General features: G+C 43.8%; 1 protein-coding gene across 1 annotated transcript in view; it reads right to left on the bottom strand.

Moving 5' to 3' along the window:
* The window catches only part of LOC137616436 (leukocyte elastase inhibitor-like), a 359050-nt gene that overhangs the window by 140880 nt on the left and 203170 nt on the right, over positions 1–15000 (bottom strand). The window lies entirely within an intron of this gene.

Below are 15000 nucleotides of genomic sequence, written 5' to 3'. Positions count from 1 at the left end.
TAATCATTATCAACACCTCAACCAATATGTAGCATTTCTTCAGGCAAGAAATGCTATATATTTGTGAAAACAATACACGAGTCTTGTTTCACACTTTATCTGTTATTTTTCTAATCTATTTTAGTTTTCTATTCAAGAGTTAGTTCATTACAAACCACTACTCATTAGTTACACTTTTCAGCATGAAACTGCTCTTTAGTCTCATCAATAAAACTTAAAAAACAGCTTTCCTTGCTACATCGGATATGACCTAGTCAGTGTTCCACTAACCTAATCAGTTGTGTGACTGCAAAAAAGTCACAAATATTAGTTGCAGGCACAATGGAACGAAGAGAGATATAAAAGATCAAAGATAGGTAGTGAAACGGGCAAATTGTATTTCTCTGAAAAAAAAATATTACAGTATATCAAGAGTATAAAATAATGGCAAGAAATAACTTCTAAAAAGTCTACCTTTGACCTTTCAAAGCTATGGAGTTGTTGTGGCCTAATGGTGATGTCTCTGCCTGGTGATGACCAGACAGGGGTTCGAGTCCCGCTCAAACTCATTAGTTCCTTTGGTGTCTGCAACCCACCATCCTTGAGAACTAAGGTTGGGGGAGCCTATAGGTCTACCTGCTGTGTCATCAGCAGCCATATCCTGGGCCTCCTGGTCTTAGCTTGGGTGGAGAGGGGGCTTTGGTGCTGATATGCATATATGGTCAGCGTATAGAGCATTATCCTCCTTGCAAGGGAAATGTCACTATCCCTTGCCTTTGCCATTCATGTACTATCTTTAATCCTTTAAAACTAAAAAATTCTTGTATAGGTTCACCAAGAAACATTTAAGTGAATTTGTTCAATTTGTTGGATAAATTGCCTGAGAATATACATTCTCCTTTAAATCAAGATGATGTAGTGTACTATATCTAGTGAAAGATCTGCCTCTCTGAAGGGATTATGTATGTACACTATACACTTGCAAAGGTGCTTGTCTTGTCTACCTCAACCAGTGTGGCTATGGGAACAGTTGTCAAAATACCTGGCTCTACTTCTTCACCTTCAATTTGGTCCACAGTTTGAGAGCATAAATTTAACCTCGCAACACACTTTAGGCAATACAACAGAAAATTTCATATGCTTTATTAATGGTGTGAGGTAGTCTACTGCAGTTACAGCACATCTCTGGCAATACATCCAAAGGTACCCAAGTTTCTATGAGAAGCCACCACACTTTGTCATGGGCCCACTCTCCCCACTACTGATTAGGAGATTCTTCAGCATCCATAATATGTATGGGAAATGGTAATGTACTCCCATTAGAGAAGATATTTGAAGCTGTTTGAAGGAAGGCACAAGGGGCAACAAAGTTGGGAACCTATATTACAGATATGAATCCAATGAGGACTGTGCATTCGATTTATATGACAGACCTATTCATACCCGACTATAAACGTCAGGCATTTACGAGACAGCGTCTAATGTGTCCTAATCTGAGAATAGAGGAGGAAGGTGGAGCCGCACAACTCGGGAAGAACGTGTGTGTCTGGGTGATGATATTCACTTGCAAACAGAAGAACTTGTGTTGATACACTACCCACTTACAGATCACAGTCGGAGAGGTACCAAATATTAAACTTCGCTTAAACTTCGCTGATACTAAGGAATTTTTCAGTGAAAAGTTAATTGGAAGAATTGTGTAATTTTGTATATGAAGTATTGCTGACATAAGTGCAATAACTGTGATGCTCTAAGGACGTAGTTTTGTATTGTATTAGGGTTATGAGATGTTGGAAGTTAAATCCTAAAGATGTTGAGTAGTTGGTATTGTAAGGGAAGGGAAGGAAAAGAAAAGAAAGAAGTAAAAGAGGAGGGAGAGGGAAAATAATAATTATGATCTTAGGCCTTGTCTTGTAGATTGATACCGTAGGTGTGAAATATTGCTCTCAAATATTTTTTGAGTATGGGTAATTATTTTGGACAAATCTAATAGGGAGGCAGATATAATTGCTGTTGCAGGTGTTGAGATGCCGGTGATGGGAGATGAGAATGAGAGAGAGATTACAAGAGAGGAAGTGAGGAGAGCACTAGATGAAACGAGAGTAAGAAAAGCATCTGGTATGGATGGTGTGAGAGCTGAGATATTGAAGGAAGGGGGTGTGACTGTACTTGAATGGTTGGTGAGATTGTTTAATATGTGTTTTATGTTGTCAATGGTACCAGTAGATTGGATTGTACCACTATACAGTATAAGGGTAAGGGAGATGTGCACGAGTGTTGTAATTCAAGGGGTATCAATTTGTTGCGTGTAGTTGGAAAAGTGTATGGTAGAGTACTGATTGATAGGATTAAGGATAAAACAGAGAATGCAATCTTAGAAGTACAGGGTGGTTTTAGAAGAGGTAGGAGTTGTATGAATAAAATTTTTACAGTTAGGCAAATATGCGAGAAATATTTAGCAAAAGGTAAGGAGGTGTACTGTATGTTACGTTTATGGATCAGGAGAAAGCATATGATAAGAGTTCATAGGAAAGAAATGTGGAATGTGATGAGGTTATATGGAGTTGGTGGAAGGTTGTTGCAAGCAGTGAAAAGTTTCTACAAAGGTAGTAAAGCATGTGTTAGGATGGGAAATGAAGTGAGCGATTGGTTTCCGGTGAGAGTGGGGCTGAGACAGGGATGTGTGATGTCGCCGTGGTTGTTTAACTTGTATGTTGATGGAGTGGTGAGAGAGGTGAATGCTCGAGAGTGCTGGGACGAGGACTGAAACTGGCAGACGAGAATGACCATGAATGGGAGGTAAATCAGTTGTTGTTTGCGGATGATACTGTACTGGTTGCGGACGCAGAAGAGAAGCTTGGCCGATTAGTGACAGAATTTGGAAGGGTGTGTGAAAGAAGGAATTGAGAGTTAATGTGGTTAAGAATAAGGTTATGAGATGTACGAGAAGGGAAAGTGGTGCGAGGTTGATTGTCGATGTTGAATGGAGAGTTACTTGAGGAGGTGGATCAGTTCAAGTACTTGGGGTCTGTTGTTGCAGCAAATAGTGGAGTGGAAGCAGATGCACGTCAGAGAGTGAATGAAGGATGCAAAGTGTTGGGGGCAGTTAAGGGAGTAATAAACAATAGAGGGTTGGGCATGAATGTAAAGAGAGTTCTGTATGAGAAAGTGATTGTACCAACTGTGATGTATGGATCGGAGTTGTGGGGAATGAAAGTAACGGAGAGACAGAAATTGACTGTGTTTGTGATGAAGTGTCTAAGGAGTATGGCTGGTGTATCTCGAGTAGATAGGGTTAGGAACGAAGTAGTGAGGGTGAGAACAGGTATAAGAAATGAGTTAGCAGCTAGAGTGGATATGAATGTGTTGAGGTGGTTTGGCCATGTTGAGAGAATGGAAAATGGCTGTCTGCTAAAGAAGGTGATGAATGCAAGAGTTGATGGGAGAAGTACAAGAGGAAGGCCAAGGTTTGGGTGGATGGATGGAGTGAAGCAAGCTCTGGGTGATAGGAGGATTGATGTGAGAGGGCAAGAGAGCGTGCTAGAAATAGGAATAAATGGCGAGCGATTGTGACACAGTTCCGGTAGGCCCTGCTGCTTCCTCCGGTGCCTTGGTTGACCGCGGAGGTAGCAGCAGTAGGGGATTTAGCGTTATAAAGCTTCATCTGTAGGGGATAACGGGGGAGGGTGGGCTGTGGCACCCTAGCAGTACCAGCCAAACTCGGTTGAGTCCCTTGTCAGGCTGGGAGGAACATAGAGAGGAGAGGTCCCCTTTTTTGTTTCATTTGTTTGATGTCGAAAATGCCTTGGTATATGTATGTATGTAAATCTAATTCATATGCAACAAAGATTACTTTTCTGTATCATATGTTTGTTTTGGCAATAAACTATTAACTATGCGAGACATTATGAACTAAATATGCAAAGGTAGAACTTGTACTTTGACAATTTTAAATATGTTCATGTGTCTAATAGCTCTGGGAATTTCAGTAGCTATTTGACGAGATATAATTTCAAGAACCAACCGATCCTTTGTGAGAGGATCTTGTACCTATTGCTAGGTCAGGCTAAACACCCCCCGCCCCACACAATGTTATCAAGACAACTGGAAAGTTTACTGTAGCTGATTTTCTTCTATTTTTTAGATGACAAAGGAAGTTATACGAGTCAATCTTTAAGACCCATAGGTCTTCATTTGTACCAAGTTCATGAAAGCAGACGGAGTGACTGACATAGGACCAAGTGAGCTCAAATATATCAGACCTTTAAGACAAGTACTTTCTAGACTATTTAAACCCCTACAGCAAAGATGTTTCCTTGGAGCTCAGGAATTCAAACGAATGAGCCCTTGACAGAAATCCTTCAGAAACTTGACTTTGGAAGATGAGAAAGTGAACTGCAAGCAAATCTTTATTTAATCTCTCTTGCAAAAAGCTGGGAAAGCATAAGCCTTTCATTTGTCCCAAATACAAATGTGATGTTACAGAGAAGTTCCTTTCATGAGCAACCTGTCTACAACTTGTTACTTCCAGCTTACCAGTTGAAGGTTTTCTGCAGCATCCATTTAGATAAGGAGGTCGTACAGTTTCTTCTGCAGATATAGTAGGTAGTAGGTTGGCCAGGGCACACCAGGCACCCGTTGACATACTACCGTTAGAGAGTTATTGGGTCCTTTGGCTGGCAAGAGAGTACTACTTCATTGGATATTTCTCTTGTTACGGCTCATTTTTCCTTTGCCCAGACATACACTGAATAGTCTGACCTATTCTTTCCACATTCTGATAACATGAGATTACCAAACAATTCTTCTTCGTTCAAGGGGTTAACTAGGTGTCAAAAACCAATCTCCATCATCAGAAGTAGATGCAAAGCGATAAATTCCACTTTGATTACTTCAGAATCAAAATGTGACTAAGTGCCACAGGCATGTTCATCTAGAACATGTGCTGCAATAGAAAAACAGCACTAGTGTTGAAATAATTGCAAAAGATGAGTTTAGTAGACCATGGTGATACTGGCGAAAGTAATCTCTACAGATGAAGTAAATCATAATGTATTATTATTATTATGCTTATTATTATTACTAGCTAAGCTACAACCCTAGTTGGATAAGCAAGATGCTATAAGCCCAAGGGCTCCAACAGGAAAAAATAGCCCAATGAAGAAAGAAATAAGGAAATAAATAAATATGATAAATAAATGAACAATCAAAATAAAATATTTCAAAACAGTAATAACATCAAAATGATGCAATATATAAGGGTTTGTGTCTGAGAAAACTTTAGTGGTTTGTGTGTATGAAACATATTTGATTTTCAATTTTTTTTTTCTTTTGTATCCCCCAAGCCCCCTTTTTCCAAAAATGTCTTAATTTGTTATTGTTCCTTTCCAGGTATTGACAGCAGCCCCTACACTCAGTAGGGAGTGTAAGGGAAGATTATCTAGCCCACTACTGTATGTATATAGAAAAGAGTGAGTACATCCGTCCCTGGAATCCAGTGTATCGCATAACAATTATGAATGTGGTTGATGGCCTGTTACCAGTGTGTAGTGGTCTGTGATGCTGCTCTGTATACATATTACATTGAGAGTGAACTGTAAGTCCCATCAAGTGTTTAACTGAATAACACCACAACTAATGTATTATAAAGCCATTGGCGATTGCTCGTGTTCGATCATCAACAAGGAACAAGAAATTGCTACTCCACATCACCAGATCACAAAAGGTGATTCCATACTGGAACTTAGTGATGGACAGTTTTTTTTAAATGTTTGCCACAGAACCAAGTGAACGTAAAGGGGCCTAAAACCGTCTTTTTGCGGAGATATCCAAAACCGTTAGGTGTCATAAACATTAATAGTTAACAGGAACTATTGAAATGTCACACTGGTACTTGCCCAAATAGATACACGGTTAGGTGTGCCTTGGTTTATACTTGTACTGTATAGGAACACTTATGTGTGTCCCACCTGGGGGAAAAAAAATTTCCTGTTTGTTTATCTTGTTACCCTGTTGCTGAAGTTTGACGTACAGTAAAGGGATGCTAATTTTGCCTTTAATTTTCTATTTGGATTGATGGGTCAATGTAATTGTAATCCTAACAGTTTGTTCAAATAAATATTTTTTTTCTTGTTTTTTACGAATACAGCATTTCATTATAGTTCCTTACACCATGGTGTCCTTTCCTCATAAGTACAGTAATCTATCAAAATTTAATTTCCCATACTGTCTAGTTATCAGTAAAAACAATATTTCCTTTCACCTAATGTTCTTATACTTTTACTTATGATCAGCAAGCTGGAGAAGCAAAGGTTTAAGTCAGGATCTAGCTGGGTCCCCTTGCCCATTATAAATCAAAGGGTGGTGCCCAGTGCTCCGTTCTCTTGAACTGTTACTTAGGTTTTTGGGTAATCCACCATTGTATGTTTGTTGTATAGTGAACGTCGGGTTGTGGTCGACATTCGGATACTAGGCAGTTTGGGTGCTACTTTGGCCACAGTCCGCAAAACCACTACATAATTTTTGGTGCCCAGACCGGGAAACACCAACCTTTAGTGATGGGATCGTTATCCAGTAAACGCCGAAAGGCTAAGAAGAGCCTGAGCCGGGATGTAGAGAGTCTTGTCAGGATTTTCAGTGACCTGACAACTCAGGTCAAGTCCCTGACACTTCAAGTGGCAGCCCTGAAGACCGTTGAGCCGTCACCAACGTGCCACGTTGCCACTGGGGTCACAACCACAGTGACCACCAGTGCTCCATCTACGTCCCCTGCTTGGCCAAATTACAATGGTCTGGCAATTCCAGTGACTGGAGCAGAGCCACTGATTGGAGGTCTCCAGCCCCCTCCAGGGTTCACAACATTAATCTCCCTGTACCATGCTTCTGGGAGTCTCCTGTCCCAAGTGGACTGCTTGCTTCCTCGCCTGTTCTGGCCACTAACTCTGTTAGTCCACCAGAGCCTGCAGCCAGTGGACTGGGGAGCAGTTCTTGGATAACCCGGCCGAATCCAATAGGCCAGAGAAAGCTCCAGCAGCTACCACTGAGGCAGTTCTTGCCCAGACAGGGGCTTTCCCAAAGCGGAGACGCCAGGCCAAGGAAAGAGCCAGACCAGCCATACCCGAAATGACATCTTCATCACAGGAATCTACCAGTGAAGATTCTGGTAGTGACACTTCCAGCTCCTGTCTCAGTGTCAGCTCAGAAGACACTGTCTCCACCGACCATGTCCAGTCCCTCCAGACAGAACGCAGTCTGTCTGATCTTATCAAGGTCCTTGACTCCAGGAGGAACCCCAAGCCTGGAATCTTCCAGCTGGAAACTGGCCAGAGTTTTGCCCGATTCCTTAGAGATTTCGAGGCCTACTGTGCAAGTAAGTATACCGCGGGAAGCTCTGGCCGGTGGACTGTTGACCTTGGAAGATTTCTGAAGGGAGAAATCCATGAGGCCTTCTCAGCCATGGGGGGTCCCAAGATCTCATACCCCGTCATGAAGGAACGCCTCCTTGACTGGTGCCGTGAAGCCCGAGAGAGGCGTGATGCTGGTAGAAAGGCCCGGTTCAACAGTGCCACCTGTGGCGAAGGCGAACAGCTGAAAATCTACGCTGTCCGGTTAGCCTCCCTGTACAAGTCTGCCTATCTTCGCCGTAGTTTGGACCGGAGGGAGCTTAAGCGAAAGCTCCTAAGAACTGTTCCGAGCCGAGCTGCGAGTTGGCTGGAACAGTCTCTGGTCACCATTAATGTCTCCGCTGGCCGTCAGGCCACTTGGCAGGATGTTTTACACCTGTTGAGTGTTCTCGACGAGGCATCCCATCAGTGAAGCCAGAAGGCAGAGGATTTGGCCATCAAGTCATGTGGGACAGTCATGGAACGGCTCGTATGCCGACAGGGTTGCCATGGCTGCTCCCAGCCGTTCACCTGGACCTGACAGAGTGTATTCACGCACTCCTCCTTGACCTGTCCCCAAACCTGCACCTGTGGAAGTGCGCCTGCCACCATCGCGTACCCCGGATAGATCTCTTCAGTTCCAGAGGAGGTACTGTGCCTGGTGCCGAAAACCAGGGCACTTTGTGGACGAGTATCGTAGACGCCTCAACCTCTGCCTACGTTGTGGCTCGTCCAACCATCATGTGGCACAGTGTGGACGACAGGCTCCGGTTATAAACAGATCACCTGTCCAGAACTCAGCTAATGCCCGCAGCCCTGGGAGGGAGACTACCTCTGTCCAGACTCCTTCAAGGTGGAGAGCAGTACCGGTGAATGCTACTTCGACCCCGTCGTCCTATTCTGGATCAACCAGCAGCCGGGAGACCCAAAGTGGGAGCGAGTCCAGTGCTCCATCTCGAACTGTGGGGAAGAAGAGGAGCAAGAAGGCAAAGCCCAGGAAGTCAAGAACTGAGGAGTATCATAGGGCTTTAAACACCAGGCCATCGATGTAGAAGGTGGGGCTACATCAAAGGAGGGTGTGAGTGCTAGGGTGCATGCTCCTAGTATTCCGGTGGCAGCCTCGGAAAATCTCGATTTCCAAGGTTACCCCTCAACCTGAAGAAGTCATTGCACCTCCAATGGCTCTTTCAGGATTGGCCTGTGATAACCTGTCCTCGACACAGTCCAGAGCTTCTCCAACTGACTCTTCCAGGGAGAAAGCAGAAGCTGAGGCGGTATTGAAAACTCTTCGTAGGGTTAACCTGGCACAGTTGGCTCCTGTACCACTCATGGCTGTCCCAGTGACCATGTCTGAGTTTCCATCGGGAGCGTTGGATGCTCTCATTGACTCCGGAGCCGAGGTCAACTTCCTGTCATCGAGAGTAGTACAGGATTACCAGCTGCAGATGGTACCCAACACCATTGGTCTGAAGGGTTTAAGGCAAACAGGACCTAAGACCCTAGGTACTGTACTGTTGACCCCTATACTGCATGGAATGACATTCACCCCAGGTGTGTTCCATGTAGTACCTTCAGGGACTATGGCTGAGCACGTAGTGCGTGGTTACCAGTTCTTGAGAGCAAATGGGGTGATAGTTAACGGAGCCCGAAATTGGCTGAGCGTTGGCAGTACTCACCAAGAGCCTCTTTGGGAGTATTGTGTCCCGATACATGGAGCCTGTTGTCAGCAAGTGGTTTACGCACTTGAGGTCCACGCAGCCGATTCAATGAGGATTGCCAGTATTAAGCCAGTACTTGTTCCAGTTAGCGTTAACTTTCCTAAGGGACTTGACACGTCTTTTAGGTGCCCTGCTTGTCCGACCGACTGTTGGCCGGAAATGTATTATGATGGCGACATTATAACCCTTGGTCTGTCAAGTAAAGTTACAGCAATTCCTGGCATCCTTGAACTGAAGGACAGAAAAGCCTCAGTTTTAGGCAAGGGTTCATCTGAAGAAACTGCCAGATCAAGAAGGGCGATCTCTAGGGGAAGGTGTTCACCATAGCAATGGTGGATGCTCCTCTATCCTGCCTGATAGCACAGGAGTGTGACCTGACTCCTGAACCGAGCGTATTGGAAGAGATAGACAATCTGTCTATCTCCGATGAACTGGACTCTTCTCAGAAGGACCAGTTTTGTCAAATGATTTGACGTCATCTTCCAGTCATCAGTACTGGTGATGATGATGTGGGAGAGTGCTCAAGCACACCAATACGCATCCACCTGTATGACGAGACACCCATTTATCAGAGAGTTCGACGGTTTGCCAAACTCGTCGCTGACGCCATCGAGGAACAGTGCAAGGAGTTGCATGAACTGGGTATTATTGAACCCAGCATCTCTCCTTGGTCTTCACCCATTGTTCCAGTCCGAAAAAAGGACAATAGTATACGGTTGTGTGTGGACTACCGTAGACTGAATAAGGTGACTGTCTCTGATAAGTTCCCGATGCCTAACATGGCCAACTCTGTATTTGGACTTCAAGGAGTCAAATACTTTACAACCCTTGACCTGGTTCGTGGATACTACCAGTTACCGTTGGCAGAGGACAGTAAGGAATACACGGCTTTCTCTACCGCCTTTGGACACTGGTGGTTCAGACGCTTATCGTTTGGACTGAAAAATGCACCTGCAGTGTTCCAGAGAGAAATGCAGAGTATTCTCCAAGAGTTCCCGAAAGCCAAGGTGGTTGTCTACATTGACGACATATTGATACTTGGGGTCTTCTTTCGAGGAACACCTGAGACTGGTAGAACGAGTTTTGGCTACTCTCCAGAAGCACGGACTCAAGATAAAACTCGGGAAGTGTTCTTGGGTTCAAGCCGAGGTCCAGTATCTTGGTCATCTGGTTGGACGTTCTAGTATGCGTAAGCTACCAGAATACATCCAGAAAGTGGAAGACTTCCCTAAACCGACCACTGTGCGTGAGCTACGGGGATTCCTGGGACTGGTCAACTTCCAACGGAAGTTTATCCCCATGTGCTCACAGATAGCCAAACCATTATCTGCGAAGACTGGAGGACGAAAATCTCAAGGGACTAGGAAACTGAAGTTGACTGCAGAAATTGACAGTGGCTTTGTGCGCTTGAAGGAACTGATCAAAGAGGACATTATGTTGTCATACCCTGACTACTCCACTGATGCTAAACCCTTGGAGTTGTTTGTTGACGCTTCGGGTGAAGGTGCTGGTGCTTGTCTGTGCCAGGAGTCCTTGGAGCATCCAGGGGAGCGTCGGGTTATAGCGTACGACTCTATGACTTTCCTTGACTGCGAGACCCGTTACTCTACCATTGAGCGTGAGTTGGCTGCTCTGCGATGGGGAGTGAAAACCTTCAGGGCTTTCCTCTATGGTCAGTTCTTCGTGATCCATTCTGATCACCGTCCCCTGATGTACCTTCATGACATGAAGATGGTGGACAGTCGTCTAGCACGGACACTGGAGGACCTGTCCGAATTTAACTTTATTGTTAATTACTGTCCAGGTGATCCGAATGCCGCCGCTGACTGGTTATCCGCTGGCCCGCATTAACTGACTGTCTGTTTGCTACTGAACCCAGCACTCCCAAGTTGCCTACTGGACTGGCCTTGTATAACGAGGTTCGTGGTGGTCCAGATTCTCTCATCGAATCCTTGGAGCTAGTCGTGAACTGCTGGACAGAAGGGTCAGGTGTCGCACCCGACTCTCCGCTGAAGGGAGCCAAGCTCCGGGATGCCTTAGTTCAGCAGTTTCTGAAAGACGCCGGTCGACTAGGCTTCAAACTGGACAAGACCAGCAGAAACAGGATCAAGGCAATGAGATTTCCAGGTATGGTCCCAGCTCTGGAGTTGCTATTGGCAGCATCAAAGTTATTGAAAGTGGAATCTGGGTCCATTGGGGTCCCACTTGTCCCGTTGTCTATCGTGATCCATCCGTGACTGAGCCTCAGTGTGTGCATCTTCAGTGTCTGTCTGGAGTGCATTTAAATCCTCTGATCGAGCTCCGCAATTACATCCCTCCAACTGACGTGATTCTGGGCCATAAGGCGGAGGTAAAATCTCGTGTTCCTGACGCTGAGGGCTTGATCACTGATGATCAGGAAGCGCCGGAGGATTGTCCTGTAATCCAGTACGTGACAGAAAAGGCACCTCGTCAGTCCAGTTGTACCCATGTGTCTCAACACTCAGCAGTAGGGATAGTAATGATGCAGGAGACCTTATTTTGTGCTCTTGTTGATACAGGAGCACAGGTTTGTCTAGTAAGTGAGTCTGTACTGAGCCAACTTGGCATAGAGTACCAGGTACTGTCAGGAGAACAGCTAGAGGGGTTGACTGGTTCCTGCACCAACATTCTAGGCTACGTCCAGTTAGAGGTGAAGTGTCCTTCTGGTGGAGGCTACCGCTGTTTAATTATGCGGTGGTAGCTGCCAAAGACATTAACTTTTGTTTTGTTCTTGTTAGGAATATACTGGACGCAGCCTACCTGACACTGGATTCACCCCGAGAACAGTTGGTGTATGACCACACTACTGTTCTTCAGTTGTCTCCCAAGGTACTCTCAGTCTCCTCCCTGCAAACTGAGACCACTGTTATGAAGGTAACTGATCCTGAATCTGATCAGGGAGTGTTCTCCGGAAATTCTCTTCTGTCCTTTAGTCAGGTGTCTAAGATCCAAGGAGATCATCGACAGATTCAATCTGTCATTAAGATGATCTACTCTGGGGTTCCTGCATCTCGAGTTCCACGCTCCTGTCTACCCTATAGGAGATGTTGGTCGAACCTGGAAGTTCACCAGGGTTTGCTAGTGAAGCGGAATCCAGACGGCTCAGTAGTCCCAGTAGTCACCTTCAATGTCCTGATTGACCTAGTTGCCGAGACACACCTCCAGAATGCTCACTGGGGGATCGGAAAAATGAGTGCAATGCTCCGTCGACTCGTCTGGCACAGATCTTTGATTAATGTAATCAGAGATATGTGCCGGACGTGTTGGGAATGTCAGACTTGTAAGGTCTCAAGGGAGGTGGTTGCCCCGCCGACCTTGAAAATAGTGACCTCTTCTCCCTTTGAATGGTTGCTATGGATCTTGTAAGTCTCCCAACAACCAGTACTGTTTTATTGGGTGTCTGATGGTAGTCGACCATTATTCCAAGTGGGTAACGGCAGTACCCATAAGGAATAAGGAGAGCAGTACGATATGCCAGGCGCTTGAAGATCGAGTTTTTCCCGTTATTCCTCGTGTTCCAGTCCGGATATTGACTGATAAGGGCCCTGAGTTTATTTCACAGGAATTTATTGAGTTGTTGGAGCGGTATAATGTTGTACATGTGAAAACAACTCCGTATAAACCCTCTAGTAACGGTGCAGTGGAGCGAGTGAATCGTACCATTGGTGAGTTACCGAGGGTGATTTCTGGGGAATCTCGGAAATGGGACCAGTTCTTATCCCGAGCAGTTCTCAGCTACAACCATTCCCACCACACTGAGATTGGCTGTACTCCAGCTGAGAACATACTGAAGGGTGCTCACGATGTTGATAGTATCCCTTTGCTATCAGCAGAAACGAGAGACCCATGGGCTGAAGGACATCCTCGGTACAAACCGTTTAAAGAGGGTTCTCTGGTGCTTAAGAAGGTGCACCTGTTGGGACACCTTCTGACGAACAAGCTCATCCCTAGGTTTGAGGGGGTATTCCGTGTTACTAAGGTACACGAGAATAAGGTCACCTATGAGCTGCAGAGACTGCCTGATGGTGAACTGGTAAAAGCTCATCATATCCAGTTACAGTGAGCCCTCGCTACTTCGCGGTTCGACCATCGCGGATTCACCACTTCGCGGATTTTTTTCATAACGCATGTATATACAAAAATCGCGGATTTCCGGAAATTTCGAAAATACCGCGATGTGACCAATGGTGCGAGATTGGAGAAAGTAAGGAAAATTGAATCATGATTGATTTTCAATATAAATGAAACTTTGAGGAGCAACAAAGATATCATTTGTTAGAGAGATAGAGAGAGGTAAGGAATGGGAGGTAGTGAAAAGTAGCCTTCAGAGAGAGAGAGAGAGAGAGAGAGAGAGAGAGAGAGAGAGAGAGAGAGAGAGAGAGAGAGAGAGAGAGAGAGAGAGAGAAGAGAGAAGAGAGAAGAGAGAGAGAGAGAGAGAGAGAGAGAGAGAGAGAGAGAGAGAGAGAGAGAGAGAGAGAGAGAGAGATAGAGAGAGAGTGTGTGTGTGTTGTTTTAAATGTAACAAACAAAAAAATTTTATAGGTTATAATACATTGGTGCTTATGTAATATCAACTGTATACTGTAGACGGTTTGAATAAGTTAAGAAATGGTATAAACGATACTTTGTTAGTGTATTCGTACACTCTCAAGAGCGGCAGCTAGACGTTAGCTGATCTAATCACAGCCAAAAGTAAAACAAAAAAGTCAACAATACTGGATTTTTAAAACACACCCGAAATTTAAAAACAAAAGTACAACGCTTTCTTAATGTGCAATTAACTATTTAAAGAGTAGCAATTTTCTAGAATAAAATGATGTTTCCCAAAAAATAGTGGTTTGCTGATGAAATCGGATGCCGTATTTTTAGCAACGATTGAAATGGATGTAAACTCGGCATAATTTTTTCGTTTCGTATTTAATTGACACTAAGAAAACTAATTTTAGTTTTTTCATCTATATGTAAGTATTGTATAACACGAAGAGAGAGAGAGAGAGAGAGAGAGAGAGAGAGAGAGAGAGAGAGAGAGAGAGAGAGAATGAATCAGCTGTTGTAATGAATGCCGTGTTTTTGTTTCGTGAGAATTTCATCGCCACGACTGTAACAACAACATACTGTACTGAACTTTACAGTATTATACAGACTACTGTAATATGATAAAGTAAAATATTTGTAATAACCTATTTTATATGAAATGGGGCTATTTTTTTTTGTTTAAAATTTACATTTACGTACGTAAAACAACTCTCTCTCTCTCTCTCTCTCTCTCTCTCTCTCTCTCTCTCTCTCTCTCTCTCTCTCTCTCTCTCTCTCTCTTTCGTAAATTGTTTTCCTGCTTTGCTACGTATGTATGATTTTATATAGATACGGTAAATAATATTTGTAATAACATATTTTCTAAAAGCTTTTACTGTAATGTCATTATTATCACTTTCATCATGCGCGTTAAATGCCTTCGTTTGTTTACTGAGCGTACTTTAAGACGCCGTCGTTTCAGGCGGCGTCATAAAGAAAAACATTTCATTTGGAAGTCCTAAGAAAAATTAAGTAAAACATTGGTAGGTAATAACAAAATCAACATACTGTACTGAATAATCAATATAATCGATGCAAAAACTAACCTATACACAGATGTGTAAATGCGTTTGTTTCTTCATTAAGATCAGAGATAAACGTAAACAAAACATTGGTTGCCATTTTTTATCGTGCTTTTTGGCGTGTTTAGGAAACGCATGATATAAAATCGCCTTTAATATTTGTGCCTGTTTTAGTTTAGGGTACTGTAGTACATGCATTAAGTGTTCTGTACATTAAAGGGTAGTTTGTTAACAGTACTACGTACAAGGGAAGGTTTTAAAAGTCTGAATATACAGTACATGTTAAATAGATAGGTAAATATG

The sequence above is a fragment of the Palaemon carinicauda genome, chromosome 22 (genome assembly GCF_036898095.1).
Source record: "Palaemon carinicauda isolate YSFRI2023 chromosome 22, ASM3689809v2, whole genome shotgun sequence".
Taxonomy (NCBI): domain Eukaryota; kingdom Metazoa; phylum Arthropoda; class Malacostraca; order Decapoda; family Palaemonidae; genus Palaemon; species Palaemon carinicauda.
This window is presented reverse-complemented; position numbering and strand designations above follow the sequence as displayed.